The sequence below is a fragment of the Hemiscyllium ocellatum genome, chromosome 17 (genome assembly GCF_020745735.1).
Source record: "Hemiscyllium ocellatum isolate sHemOce1 chromosome 17, sHemOce1.pat.X.cur, whole genome shotgun sequence".
Taxonomy (NCBI): domain Eukaryota; kingdom Metazoa; phylum Chordata; class Chondrichthyes; order Orectolobiformes; family Hemiscylliidae; genus Hemiscyllium; species Hemiscyllium ocellatum.
In genome coordinates, this window is record NC_083417.1 from 55,007,490 (window position 1) to 55,023,317 (window position 15,828).

Genomic DNA, 15,828 nt, shown 5'->3' on the forward strand with positions numbered 1-15,828 from the left:
ATGGTATCTTGAATGACTCAATTGACTCTGTGTCCACCACACTTCTGGGCTGTGCATTCCTGACCTGAACCGTGCATTGTGAGAAAAGGATTTTTTCATACCACATTTGCAAATCGCTTTAAAATCTGTGACTTCTTTTTCTCAATTTCTTAATGAGTGGGAACAGTTTCTCCCCATCTACTGTATCTAGAGCTCTCATGATTTTGTAAACTTCTAACAGATTTTCTCTTTGCCTTCTTCTCTCAAAGGAGAACAGTCCCAACCTCAACAATCTGTCATCATAACAGATGTTGCTTTGGAACACCTATTTTTGCAAATCTCTGCTGCACTCTTTGCAATGCGTTCACATCTTCCCTTTAGTATGGTACCTAGGACTGTATACAATATTCCAGTTGAGGTCTAATAGGTGTCTTGTATAGGTTCACATTAACTTCTTTGCTCTTGTACTTTATGCCCTTATTATTAAAATGCAAAATACTGTACGCTTCAATAATTGTTACCTCCACCTGTCCAACCACTTTCAGTGACAAGTGAGCATATATACACTCAGGTCCCTCTGCCCTTAAAGATCAGCAAGGCTGCCTATATATGGAAATGCAGGAAATGGGGGAAGTTACTAAAAGTGTATCTTGTATCAGTGTTGACTGTGGAGAAGGATATGGAAGATAGAGAATTCGGGAAAATAAACAGCGATATCTTGAAAAATGTTCATATTTCGGAGGAGGTGGTGCTGGACGTCTTCTGGGACCTGATCAGGTGTACACTGGAACTCTGTGGGAAGCTAGGAAAGTGATCGCTGGGCCCCTTGTTGAGATATTTGTATCACTGATAGTCACAGGTGAGGTACCAGACGTCTGGAGGTTAGCTAATGTGATGCCCCTTTAAGAAAAGTAGAAAGGAAAACACAGAAGCCTGACATCAGTGGCGGGCAAAGTTGTTGGAGGAGATTCTGAGGGATAGGATTTACATGATTTGAAAAGGTGAGGACTAAGTAGGGATAGTCAATACGTGCATGGGAAGTAGCGTCTCACTAACTTGATTTGAGTTTTTTGAAGAAATAATGAAGAGGGTTGATGAAGGCAGAGCTGTGGATGTGATCTATATGGATTTCAGTAAGGCGCTTGATAAAGTTCTGCATGGTAGACTGATTAGCTAGATTAGATTACATGGAATACAGGGAGAACTAGCCTTTTGGATACAGAATTGCCTCAAAGGTAGAAGACAAAGGGCGGTTGTAGAGAGTTGCTTTTCAGAGGGAGGCCTGTAACCAATGTGCCACAAAGATTGATGTTGCTTTTCATTAACTATATAAATGATTTGAATGTGAACATAGGAGGGAACAAGTTTGCAGATGACACCAAAATTGGACGTAGAGTGAACAGTGAAAAAGGTTACCTCAGAGTACAATGGGATCTTGATCAGATAGACCAATGGGTCGAGAAGTGGCAGATGGAGTTTAATCTAGATAAACATGAGGTGCTGCATTTTTGAAAGGCAAATCAGGGAAGACTTTTAAACTTAATGGCAAGAGAAGGGCAGCACGGTGGCACAGTGGTTAGCACTGCTGCCTCACAGCGCCAGGGACCTGGGTTCAATTCCCGCCTCAGGCGACTGACTGTGTGGAGTTTGCACGTTCTCCCCGTGTCTGCGTGGGTTTCCTCCGGGTGCTCCGGTTTCCTCCCACAGTCCAAAGATGTGCGGGTCAGGTGAATTGGCCATGCTAAATTCCCCGTAGTGTTAGGTAAGGGGTATGGGTGGGTTGCGCTTCGGCGGGTCGGTGTGGACTTGTTGGGCCGAAGGGCCTGTTTCCACACTGTAAGTCTAATCTAATCTAATCTAATCCCAGGGAGTGGTGCTGAACAAAAAGACCTTGGGGTTCAGGTATATAGCTCCTTAAAAGTGGAGTTGTAGGGAGATAGGCGTATGTTTATCTAAGCTTGGTACGTTTGTCTTTATTGGTCAGTGCACTGAGTACAGGAGTTGCAGGGTTTGAGGTATAGGGAGAGATTGAATAGGCTGAGGCTATTTTACCTGGAGCGTCGAAGGCTGTGGGGGTGACCTCATAGAGGTTTATAAATCATGAGGGACATGGATAGGATGAATAGCCAAGGTCTTTTCCCCAAGATGGGGGAGTCCAAAAGTAAAGGGCATAGGTTCAAGCTGACAGGGAAAGACTAAAAAGGGATCTAAGAGACAACTCTTTCACACAGAGGGTGGTACGTGTATAGAATGCACTGCCAGTGGCAGTGGTGGAGTCGGGTACTAGTACAACATTTAAAAGGCATCTGGATGGGGAAGAGTTAAGAGAGATACAGGTCAAGTGCTGGCAGATGGGACTAGATTAATTTAGGATATCTGGTCGACACGGACGAGTTGGGCCATGCTGTACAACTCTATGACTAAGACTCTGCTCCTACATCCTTTTGTGTACTGTATACCCTATTATGTGTTGCTTGTTTATACTCTTCCCACCAAAATGTATCAATGAAGTTTATTTGCCATCTTTCTGCCCACTCCACCAATGGTCTGTCCATTTGGAGGTCTACACTGTTCTCTGCACAGGAGCAAACAGAAAAACTTCCAATGCTTCTAAATTTCATCTATGACTTTTGAAATGTACCCAGCACACCAAGATCCACCACTTTAACATTTGTATCATAAACAGCAATTGTTCCAATACTAACCCCTGGAAATCCTTTGTCCATCACAAAAAATACCCACTGTCCACTAAACTATGTTTCCTATTACTCAACAATTTTGTTCGCATGATGTTACTGTCTCTCTTATTCCAAGAACTATAACTTTCCCCTCAAATATGCTGGTACATAGCATCAAATGCCTTTAGAATCCACATACACCGTGTCAACAGCATTACATTTGTTATTTGTTCAAAAGGCTTCAAGTTAGTCAAATAGAATTTGCCCTTTAGAAATCCATGCGGACTCTTCCTAGACAACCCACCTCTGACGTCAAATTCCTTCCCAAATATTTGTTCCCAGAAGTTTCCCTGTCACTGAAGTTAACCCGACTGGTCTGTAATTGCTGGACTTATTCTCACTATCTTTTTTTGAACTAATGTCCAGTCTTCTAGCAACTTGACTTAATCTAAGGATGATCGAAAGTTAATGGATAGTACCCCTTCAATTTCCACTATCGCTTCTTTCTAAATTCTCGCTTGCATCTCAGTCAATCCCAGTCCCTTATAAACTATTAAGAAATGATAGTCTACACAATGCTATCTCTTTATCAATTGTGAATGCTTCTAGTGTCAGAACTTTCTCCTCTGTCATAAAGGCCTAGCATCTATCTTCTCAGTGAAGACAAATACAAAGTATTCATTTCACAACTTTACCATAGAGAAAAGAAATAAAAGGAAACAACTTTCAGTTCAAGGCATACCTCTTGTTATATACAAAATACGTATGAAAAAAAAATCAGACTTCATTTCAATATACTATTTGAATATAATCTTTTATTATCAGGCTACCCAATAAGTATTCTATTTTAAATCATTTAAAGTGCAAGCTTACATTGTATCCATACATTGTTACTCCTATCTTATTCTCACAGAGGTTTATTATGTGCTCAAATTGTGTTTCATAAATATACAAGTGTGCAGCCTTGTTCTGAACCAACAGAACTGCCACTAACCAACATACCTTCTCTATCTTGGAATAAAAATATTTTTATTCTCCACAGAAATGTATTACAATTCACAAAGGACTCAATCCTTCCTTTTTAAACTTTAACTAGTGTAGGGTAGTATTTCTCAGTCTAGTTCTCATAGTCATATTCTCATACATCTAAAACACACAACAACCTGCACACCAGGAAGATTCTCTTGGTCTAAATGGCTTAGTCAACCATTTTCAGTCATGTGGCTTTCTCCAGCACTCTTGGCTGACTCAAGGTTTAATGGGAGATCCGGGAGCACTGCGATTTCATGGCAACAGTCCAGCTTAGGAACAAAATTAAATCAAAACACGATTATCCTTTCCTAAATAAGTTCACAATATCTAAATACAATTTATAACTGTGTGTTAAGTGAGAAAAGCTGAATTAAGTCCTGTGGTAGCTGCAGCGATTGTCAAGTAATAGAAATCCATGTCATTTACTGCAATAACGGTGCACAGAAATTTCCTTGTGAGGTGGTTTGCTTGTCCTATGGGTGAGCTTAATCTAATTAGGCACATGAGAAATGAGAGCGAGATGCATAAAAGTCTGGAAGAGACAGATAGGGCCTGAATAAGAATAGTAAGGTCATAGTGTCAACCAAGACTGGTTGATTGCAGGTGCAAGTGTACTTGCAGATGTAGTCAAATTGTCAAATTGTAATACGTTTTGGTGATGATGGAAACCTGGTTCAAAAAAAAGTTCTGAAAAAGTCATATCAGATTTAACACTAAATTTTGTTTCTCTCTCCACAGATGCTGCTAGATCTGCTGAGATTCTCCAGCAGTTGTTTTTAAAAAAAGGCAAACTGGATACTAAATATGAAAAAAAAACCTGCAGATGCTAGAAATGTTAAATAAAAACGTGAAAGGTTGGAAATGCTCTAGCAGGTCAAGCAGCATCTTTAGAGAGAGAAACAAACCAATGAAAGCTCCGCAACCTGAAATGTTAATATTGTTTCTCTTTCTTCTGATGCTGTTAGATGTGCTGTGCAGAATCCCCTGTAATTTTTTTTTTACGGCAGATCTCTGAAGTTCATGCTCCACAGGCGGTTGCCAATTGATCAACACATCAATTCGCAGACATGGAAACTCCAAGCCGTTGTGCACCCAAGGGAGCATTGTTACTGAGTATTTACAGTATTTTGTCTTTACTTTGGGGACTAAATATTGGTAACACTGTGTTCAGGGAAAAGAGGAAAAGAAAGAAAATGGAGGGTTGACAGTACTGATTAAGGAGAATACTGTATTACACAGCTGAGAAGAAGAATAACAGAGTCGACTTGGTTAAAGAGATCATTGTTGCACTATTCATTGTATTCAACAGGCTGCTAATTAACAAGAAAGGTATAAAGAAGCAAATTTGGAGAGAAATTATAGATTGGTGCAAAAATGATATGAAAGTGTCACGGGAAGGTTTCAATTATTCTAATAAAATTCCATAAAATGAGGGAGCAGAAGTAGACCTTTTAGTCCGTCGAGTCTTCTCATTCAACAAGATCATGACTGATCGGGATAATCCTCATTTCAATTTCTCTGCCTTATTTCTATAATCTTTAGTTCTCATACTGATTGATACTCTGATCAATCTCCACCCTGAATATATTCAAGGACCCAGCCCTCAGTTCTCTACAGTAAAGAATTTCACAGATTAACTGCATTGAAGAAATTCCTCATTGTCTTAAATGATTGACCCTTACACTGAGATTATGCCCTCTGGTACTAGACTCTCCCACAAAGAGAGACAACCACTCCACATCTACCCTGTCAAGCCCTCCAACAATAATATGTTTCAATAAGGTTGCTTCTCATTCTTCTAAATTCCTATTAGTACAAAATACATCCTGCTTAACTTTTTCTCATAAGGAAGTTCCTCCATATCTGAGGTCAACTTTGTGAAAATTGACTAGACTGCCTCAAATACTAGTATATTCTTACTTAGATATGGGGACCATAACAGCTCACGATGGTCTGACTAGCACCTTGTATAGTTTTAGCAACACCTTTCTACTTTTATGCCACATCCCTTTAAAATAAAGGCCATAGGTCCATGTGCCTTCCTTATTACCTACAAACTTACTGCTAACTTTTTGTGGTATGTACATGAGGACCCCCAAAATCTTGCAGCGGTACAATTTTCTGCAGCCTTTCTCAATTTAAATAATATTTAGCCCCTTCTATTCTTCCTGCAAAGTGCATAAGCTCACATTTTCCCACATTAGTCTTCATCTGTCAACCTTTTGTCTATTCACTTAACCTGGCTGTATCGATCTGCAGGTTCTTCACCATTTTCACTACTTGCATCCCTACCTACTTTTGTGTCATTCACTTCCATCTTTCATGTCATTAATATATATTGCAAATAATGTGGCCCCAGAAATGATTTCTGTGAAGGTGAAGTCACCATAGTACCAGAGGATCAAAGGGCTGCTCTCTCAAAGACAATTGGCAGTGCTTAACGTGAAAATCACTATACCTCAAGTAAGGAGAAAGGTTGAGAAGGAGTGTCCTTCATGGTAACCTCAACTGGTCCAGGAATTGAACCCACACTTGGCATCATTTAGCATTGAAAACCAGCTGTAGAGCCAATTGAGCTAACCAACTACCTGCTCCCTGTAGCACCCTAATAGTTACAGGTTGCTTTCCTGAAAATGTCCCCTTTATCCTAACTCTCTGCATTCTATTTGTTAACTAATATCTAAGTCTGTTAATTTGCTAAACCCAAGGGCTCTTATTAAATAGTCTTACTTATGACTTCTTATTAAATACCTTTTGGAAATCCAATTTTATTACATGCACTTGTTTCCTCTTTAGCCATCCTGCTAGTTACAACCTCAAAGAATTCTAATTAATATGTCAGACATGATTTTGACTTCAAGAATTCATGCTGATTTTATTATGTATTTATATATGCTTGGCTGTTGCATGCTTTGTAATAGATTCCAATATTTTCCAAATGACACATTAAGCTAACTGCAGTACAGTTACTAGTTTTTAATCTCCCTCATTTTTTTCAATGATGTTAAATTCACAGTTTTACAGTCTTCTGGGACTTTTCCAGAATTGAAGGATTCTTGGAAGATATAAAATGTCAGAACAGTACTCAGTAAAGGGTAGAAGAAGAAGATTTCAGGAGAATTTTATTCACCAGTTCAAGCACAATTAGGAAGGAGATATTGCTGGATCTGATTTGGAAATGATGTTGACTAAGTGTCAGTTAGATAACATTTGGTGAATAGTGTTCATTGTATCAGGAGTCAGTTAGCCTGGAATGTCGAAAGTAGAATTAAATCAGCATTGCAGGTTCAATCCCATACAAACTGAACTGAGATCGATTATGTATCATGACATATATGGGCTAAAGATCATGGAGCTACTAAAAAGGCAAGCTATATTTAAAGTTGTTAGGTCATCAACTCTATGGTATGGTGTTCATCAGAGCTGCTGAGTAACCATGTTAGAAATTGCAGCGGCATTGATCATTCTTCCACGCCTTGTTTCCATTGAGGGGGGAAAGGGGGTTTGGAAATGCAAATTCAAGTACTTCGACAAACGTGTATTAATTAAGGAAAGACAACACAGATTTGTTAAAATGTAATTGTGTTTATCTAACTGGATTTGAGTGTTTGAGATAATACATAGGATTGATGACAGTAATGTGCTTTTTGTGGTGAATATGGATTTCCAAAAATTATTTGATAAAATGCTACTTGACAGGCAATGGTCAATAGATATGATGTTAGTTGAGTCATGGGAAACAAGTAAGTAGTGGATCCAATTGTTATACTATAGCAAGATAGGGGGTCCACGATCAAGTCTCACCTGTTCCTGAGGTGTGTAATAACACCTCTAAACTGGTTGATGAGAAAATAATTTATAGCAAAGTATACTGTGGTGTTCCTCATGGATCAGTATTAGAACTACTGCTTTCCTCAAGTTATATTAATGACTTGGATTTGGAGACAGCACATAATGGGAGGACTGAAGAGTCAAGGTTGAGATTCTGATTTTTAGTTCCCTCTGTATTTTCCCACCTTTCTTTCTATTACTCACGTCACATCAGTGAGGGAAAAGTTTGCCTCTGGCCTTTATAAATACAGTTATAGAGAACAAAAGCATGGAATGTAAACAATGATTCAGCTTCACATATTATTTCCATTAGACCCTTTAGAAAGGATGTGAAAGCTTCATTTATCTTAACATAATAAAGGTTACCACAAATTAATTCACAGATGAAAGCCACTGTACCTTGGGTAGCTTATTCTCCTTAATGAACAGAAAGTTGAGGGAAAATTAGTGTAAAAAATGAGGGTTTTAAGAAAGAATAGATACAATTGAAATGTTAACATTTGTAGAAGGGTTGAGAACCAGAAGAAACAGACACTGAGGGAAGAAAGCAATTGTGGAATCTTAGTAAGAAACTTGGCATGTCACTTGAATTAGTGGTTAAAAATGAGGGCTTTAAATGAGAAATGACAGGATTCAAACAAGGTGGTCTGGAAATTAGAAGAAAAGACGTTAGATAAAAGTACAGAAACAGACCAAGTTTGGAGGTAAGTGCTACATCATTAATTCAATGGCTTGTGCAGAGCACGTTTCATTAAGTTTCATGAAGAGTCAGGGTGTAATTTTTCCTCAGTCAAGTTTCCATCAATTCCAAATGTAACAAACAGGAAGTAGAGCTAGCTAAGATCAAATCAAACCTGAAACAGCAAAGATTGACAAACGCTGAAGGGTCGGGGTAGGAATTTGGGAAGGGCAGTGGAAGCAATGAAAACAGGCATAACAACAGTGAAAAATGGGGGAGCAAAAAGGGGAAGAGAAATGGAGTCAATCCAGATTAACAACCAAAACATGCAGATAATGTGCATGGACAGAGGGAAACACAAGTTACAGAGATGAAGAAGCTAGAAATGTTCTGGTAATATTTTAAGAAAGGTGTGGAGGCTATGTAAAAAGATAAATACTTTCTTTACTTACTAGATTAAAACACCTAAAAAATGCCGTTTCCCATTAACCCACAAGAGCACAAAATATGGATTTACACTATCTATGCCCAAACAAATTTGCATCCTGTTTCTATTAAAAAAGAAACATACCCTGCATAAGTGAATTTTTCATTGCTCCACCCTGTGAAAACTGTTCTTCTGGACATCTTTAATTTTTTTCTCCTGAGGGTGGCAGCAGATCTATGTCAGATTTAACTTTGGGCATGTTTTTATTTGCCACTTAAATTTTTTGATCTCCTTAAAAGCAGTTCAGGGTGTTCCTTCTTTATTTTTGAACCAAAAGAGGCACTTTGTTCATCTCAAGCTTTTCTTTAGCATTTAAATTTTTGAAAAAGAGAAGCACTATATTGGTTATTTCTCAATGTGATTTTAGAAATGTCATTAACTTCCAACATCTTCAACCTTCAGATAAAATAGATAATTGCATCCCAAATAGTACATTTCATGAAGAAACATAGGGACAGGCAGATTGATTAGCCTCTCTCATCTCAAAGTTCTCAAATCCAAATTAAAACCAAAGATTTTGGCAATATATAATAGAATACATTTATGACATTGTAATGCATACTTCAGCTGGTCTGTCATTAATTTGCTATTAATCTTATGCTTTCTCCTTTTCATTGTTTTCTAGATGTAGTCTGAGTCTCTAAAAAGAGTGTTATGAAACAACTTTATCTTTTCAATTAAAATGGATATTTCAATGGCACAGGATTTTCCCTCTTGAGACTTACTACGTGTTACTCATATTTGAATGTTATAAGAATCTTATATATCTGCTGGAAATAAAAGTGAGGGGAGACAGTATTCAGTCAATATATACATTGGTCACATCACACTATGAGATAGTGGGCTTAGCGCCCCTAGATTATTATCCACTGCTATTCATTATTCCACCAGTTCATTCGATTACATTTAACCAGCAATATTCATTCCCTCTTTTGGGCAAGAATTTCACTGCACATTCTGAATTGGACATACCCAATAAAATGTTTTCTTTTTGGCAGAAGGGATTCAAGAACAGTAAATAAGTTGAGTCTAACTTGATGGTTGAAGCAAGAGGGGAAAAAGAAAATTATCTATGGATGATTGCCAGCACAAAACTGAAAAGGGTTGGTTGACAGTTTTATGATGTGACATCATTCTGTAAGGATTGCTTTCCGTTTGGTTATGATTTAGTGAGTTTGCCTTATAAGTTAAATTTTTTAGTAGTATAATTAATATGTTTAACTCTGCATGTGTTGCTCATTTCCTGACTCTCCAAAGTCTGTCAACCATTGCAAGGCACAGTCTTGGAGTATGATGGTATACATGCCTAGATGAATACAGCTTCAACAGCATTCAAGAAGCTTGGCACCATTCAGGACAAAGCAGACGGCTTGATTGGCACTCATCCTCAAATATTCATTCACTCCACCTACACACAGTTGCAGTGTACAAAATGCATTGCAGAAATTCACCAAGGCACTTTGGACAGCACCTTCCAAATCTATGACCAATGCCACCAAAAAGGACAAGGCAGCAGATACAAGCGAACAACGCCACCTTCAAGATCCCCTTCAAGCCATTCACCATTCTGCCTTGGAAATACATTGCTATTCCTTCAGCGTTGTTGCATAAATTCTGGAATTCTTTCCATAATGGCATTGTGGATGTAACTACACCACATGGATTGTAGCAGTTCAAGAAGGTAACTCAACACAACGTTCTCAAGGGCATGTAGGAATGAGCAATAAATGGTGGTCCAGCCAGAGTTGCTCGCCTCCCTTAAGTGAAACAAAAAGTTGCTGCAACAAATTCTTGCTGTGCAGACATGGTCTTGCAGAAAGCACATGTAAAGATGTCTTTATCATTGGAGGTCCCTCACCAAAAGCATACATAAATCCAATTCTCTATCTATCAAGGGTGAAATAATATCACATGATAACAATATGCAATTTCTTGAACCTGCAATTCAGGAAGCATGCCTGAAATGCTGACGATAAAACTAACTGTAAATGTACAAAATGTGTTAAAAATAAAACAAATATTTGATTATGTAGGAGTTCAAACTGCTTGTTGGTGCCGAGGAATGTGTTTTCCTCAATCAAAACAGCGATAATTGATGATATTTCTTGGGCTTAACATCACTACCAGTAATGATTACATGCAAAATGAGAGGGTTCTTAGTGAGAAAGCTGTCCCTATTAGCAACTCTGCTGGAGCTGTCCCTGTGGTTGCATGAGGGTGGTCCTCTAATCAACCAGGAACCGGGATAGTTTGGCATTGAGTGAAGCTGTACGCTGATTCTTTAAGTCTGCCTTCAAAGTTTGGACTGCTTTTTCTGCCAGACCATTGGATGGTGGGTAGTATAGAATTGTCCTTACATGTTGAATGCCATTCTACTTCAGAAAATACTCAAATTCCCTGCTGGTAAATGATGGCCCATTGTCTGTGATCAACACTTCCAGGAGTCTGTGTATTGCAAAACATGCTCACAATTTTTCAGTTGTCGTCCCCGCTTTTACGAATGAACTCTATGCATATCCAACCACTTTCATAGGCATCTACAATGACCAAGAACACTGAGCCTACGAAAGGACCAGAATGGTTGAAATTTAACAGAGTCCATAGTTTACACGGCCATGCCCATGAAAGTGGGAGTGCTGCTGATATAAGTTTTGTCCTTGTTGGCACTCTGGGTACTGCCCCACCAAAGTGGCTATACCAGCATCCATTCCTGGACATCTGACATAACTTCTTACCAACATCTTCATTTTGGAAACCGCTGATTGACAGTGGACATCAGCCAGTACCTGCTGGGCGACCTGTGCATGGGACAATCACTCTTGCTCTCCATAAAAAAATGTTGTCTTCTATGGTGATCTGATCTCGCCGGGTCCAGAAAGGTTTCAATTCTAGTTGTGATGGCCTTTTTGTTTCCCCCATCACCACCAGCTGTTTTTAGTTTTGCCAGGACAGGTTCTATTGTCTCCACAGTCAGATATTGTCAGTTGTGACTGAAAGGGTGTCTGGAAAGTTTAAAACCAGAACGGACCCTTCCAGTGTCAGTACTAACGGTGGTGCATCCACATTTGCCACTTGGCCGCCTGGATAGTGTTCCAACTTGTACACACTGAGAATAAGAGCCCACCACTGAACTCAAATGAAGCTATGAGCACCCTCTTTAAGTAGTCGTAGCAGGGGTGGTCCATTTCTATTACAATGTTACATTAGCAAACATATTGGTGGAACTTGCTCACACCGAAGATGACTACAAAACCTTCCTTCTCTATTTGGGAGTATCTCCGTTCAGCATCAACCAAGGTCTGGGAAGCAGATGCTATTGGCTGTTCCTCTCAGCTGGGCCCCTGGTGAGGCAATACTACCCTGTCACCCATATGGGGAGACATTGCATGTCAGCACCACATCTTGCTTGGGATCGAAGGGTGCCAACACCTTATATGATAATAGTGGCTTCTTCATTTCCCTAAAGGCTACATTCTGTTTACAAGATTATTTCCAACGCTGACCTTTGTTCAGTAGCAGATCTAAAAGTGCCAGAATGGAGGCCAGGTTACAGCTGAAATTTCTGTAATAATTTATTAACCAAAGGAAAGCCTAAGTTTTATAGATGTAGGAGCCAGGCCACCTTATCTCCCAACAGGTATAACCACGTTTTGTTATCTATGTCGCTCAAGTACATCACTGGAATACACATTTTTCCCTCCAAAGGCAACCACCTGCCTGTGAGAAATGTTTAAATATCATGTCCAAGTTCTCTATATGCTTTTTATTGGTGTTCCCATTTATTACCACATCATCCAGATAAATGGTGACCTGGGGTAGACCTTACAAAATATTTTCCATTGTCCAGTCGAAAATGGCACAGGCTGATGATGCCCCAAATGACCGTCTCGCATATTGGTACAAAACCTTATGAATATTAATTGTAGCATACTTCTGGGAATCCTCATCTCATCGTAATTGTAGGTACGCATGGCTCATGTCCAGTTTCATGAAGGCCAGCCTTCCTGTGTCTCCAATTTTGCGTACTAGTCCTCTACAAGAGGAATTGTGTATTTGTCCAACTGCAGTAAGTGATTTTACCATTTGTTTGAAAGCCCCATAAAGGTGAACCGACCCATCAGGCTTCACAAACTGGTGTGACTGGTGCTGCCCATTCTGCAAACCGCACTGGTTTCACGATTCCTTCGCTTTCCAGCCTCCTTTTTCTGCCTCTACTTTTGTACATAAGACAAATGGCACTGGGCAGGCCTTGTAGAATCATGGAATTGCTCCTTGGTCAACATGTAAGGTGTCCTTGGTCCCTTTGATACTTGCTAGACCTTCCTGAAAAATGTTCAGGTATTTAATTAGGACTTCACTCAGCAGCCATTTTGTAATTGAAAAATATTGACCCAAGCAAGGTGAATCTTTCTCAACCAATTTTGCCCCATCAAGCTTGCGCCAGAGCCTTTCACCACAATCAATGGTCAGTGCACCAGCCACTTTTCATAAGAGACTGGAACCAAAGTTGTTCTCTTAACCTGCTGGGGTTCCCAAGTACCTGGTTCTGCATTCACTGATACAGCTGCGCCAGTATCGACCTCCATTACAACTGGGATGACCATTTAACCAGACATTTTATTTCAACTGGTTCTGATTTGAATGTTGCTTAGTAATTTAACTGTTGCAAACCAGCTGTAGTTGGTCTTTCTCGCTTATACACTCTCCTGAATACTGGTCTATGAGTTCTCATACTCAACTCTGGCCAAGTGGCACTCTTTTTGTTGTCTCAGATCCACACACCAGCAGCAACTACAATGGCCTACCAGCCCAGATCCTCGGGAAAATTTTAATCTTTTGGCGAAGCTTGGCTTCATTTTGAGCTTTTCCTATGGGCTTATCTGGAGTTCTTCTGTTCAGAATATGTCCTGAGTGAGGCTATACAATTGCCTTCACACACATGGTGTCTCTCAAGCCCTGTCAGCTTGGTGAAGGTGTCCACTTCTATCAGCATTGTTTGTAATTCATATGATCCACTTGCTGCATATTTTAATGACAAAGTCAGTTGTAGTGTCTGCTGAAAGTACAGTTAGCCTTCAGCTAGTAGGCGCTTTTACATGATCACATAATTAATCCCACATACCAAATGGTCTCTCAGCATTTAGGGTTAGGGTTAAACCAAAATCACATGCCTCTGCCAGTCATCTTAACCTTGTCAAAAATCCGATTACAAATCCTCCTGGTTCTCAAACTGCTGAATAAAACTGATAGTCTCAGAATCTGAGGCGGCTTGGTGTTGTAATACTCTTTCGCTAAATGTCAACTCTTGAAAGGTTGTAATATTGGTCCCTCATGGAAAATTAGATTTCTAACAAATAAAAAAGCTGAGGGTCCACCAGCTGTCAGAAGAATTACTTGTTGCTTTTTATCTGCCCCAATGTCATTTGCTTGGAAAAAATAACACTCTTTCTACATACAAAGGCAGGATTGAATGAATCAAGCCTCCCAAATAGGGGCATAATGCCAGAAATGCATACCCCCAACTCAAAGATGAATGCTGCAAGCAAATCTCTTCAGGGGCATATTTTTCTCTCATCGCCACTGAGATAACTCCACAAAGTCACCCCTTATTTGTACATGCATGGTAGATGACACTGATCCATCTAGCTCAGAGCTGGCTCTGAGAGTGAACAAAACCCCTGACACTCTTGTTCATTTTTTTTTGAAAATCCATTCTCCTTTATTTGCTCAATATAAAAATTAGCTCGATAGCAAGGAAGAGAGAGAGAAGACGTGCTGATACAGCCGGGGGTTGGTTACTGGTGGGAGATGTGAGGAATCCAAGACTGGGCAAGCTCTTGGGTAATTCCTTCCCCAGTCAAATAGCAGCCCCTTAAGCGCCGTCTCCCGAATGGAATGAAACAGCGGATTTTAGTTTCTGGATTAGTGGTGCTGGAAGAGCAGACACTCTTGTTCATATCTGTCAGTCAGGATGTCCTGATTGGACCAGGTTAACAGCCCCAATTAGAGAATTCATATTCTATGATATCCAGCTGGCGGACTTTGTTCCAATGACTACATCAGGAAGGCGGGTAATGAAACTATCTTGAAAGTACACTGCCCATCTGATCTGGAATCTATGCACTGACGCAATAAAGGAAATTCAAAATTAGTTGTTCAAGTAAAGTGCTTAGCAATCTAATGAGATCATCAAAATTGCTACATGATGCAAGTCCTTCCATTCTTTTCACTGTCAAACGTGATTCGACACAGCTTGATTGAGTATAGTTCCTTCTTCACTGCAGCAAGAACAGAAATCTGCTAACTGTAGAAAAGCTCCTAGCACCAAAATTGCTTTATCCCTATTTATCTGTGGCCTAAAAACAACAGTCGACTTAGTACCAAATTAAAGGCAAGTTTATGTTGTGACCTCTGCCCTGTAACAATTAAATTTGAGAATGCTGAAATTATCAACAAGCAGCACATTTGCAGCCAAGAAAGTATTGACCCAGATTTTCAGGTCTCTACTTCGAGACTGGATGTACTCCTAAATATGCATGTTGGAACTCCTGCAAAATCTGATGCATTGATTCCATGTCAGGAATTGTCCAGGAAGTTTAAACATTTCACCCTGTGAAAATGTCTCTGAAACAGAGACTTTAAAGAGTCCTACTTACTTTGATTTGATTTATTGTAAGTACAGTGTAAAACTTTGTTCTTCAAGCAGTACAGGCAGATCATAGCAATCAAGAACGTGCAGATCATAGGATGCGTAGACAGAGAGAGGAAATCAGGTTACTCTGCATACAAGGTGCGCAAAGCAATATCAAATTTTCAAGATCGACATTATTTGAAGTCAGACAGTCCATTCACATCAGTCTAATAATGGAAGGGAGCAAGTTGTTCTTCAACCTGTTGGTGTGTGTGTTCAAGCTTCTGCCTGATAGAAGAGGTTTTAGGAGAGCACTACAGGGGTGGGAGGGGTCTTTCATGATACTGGCAGCCTTTCTACGGCAACAAGAAGTGTAAGTGGCGACCAAGAATGGCACGCTGGTACCCATGATGGCCTGGGCTGTGCACACAACTTTCTTATGGTCCTCCATACAATACAACCATTTCTGATGAAGGGCTCCTGCCCGCAACTTTGATTTTCCTGCTCCTCG

General features: G+C 39.7%; 1 protein-coding gene across 1 annotated transcript in view; it reads right to left on the reverse strand.

Moving 5' to 3' along the window:
- LOC132824083 (puratrophin-1-like) overlaps window positions 1-15,828 on the reverse strand; it is a 146,835-nt gene that overhangs the window by 84,698 nt on the left and 46,309 nt on the right. The window lies entirely within an intron of this gene.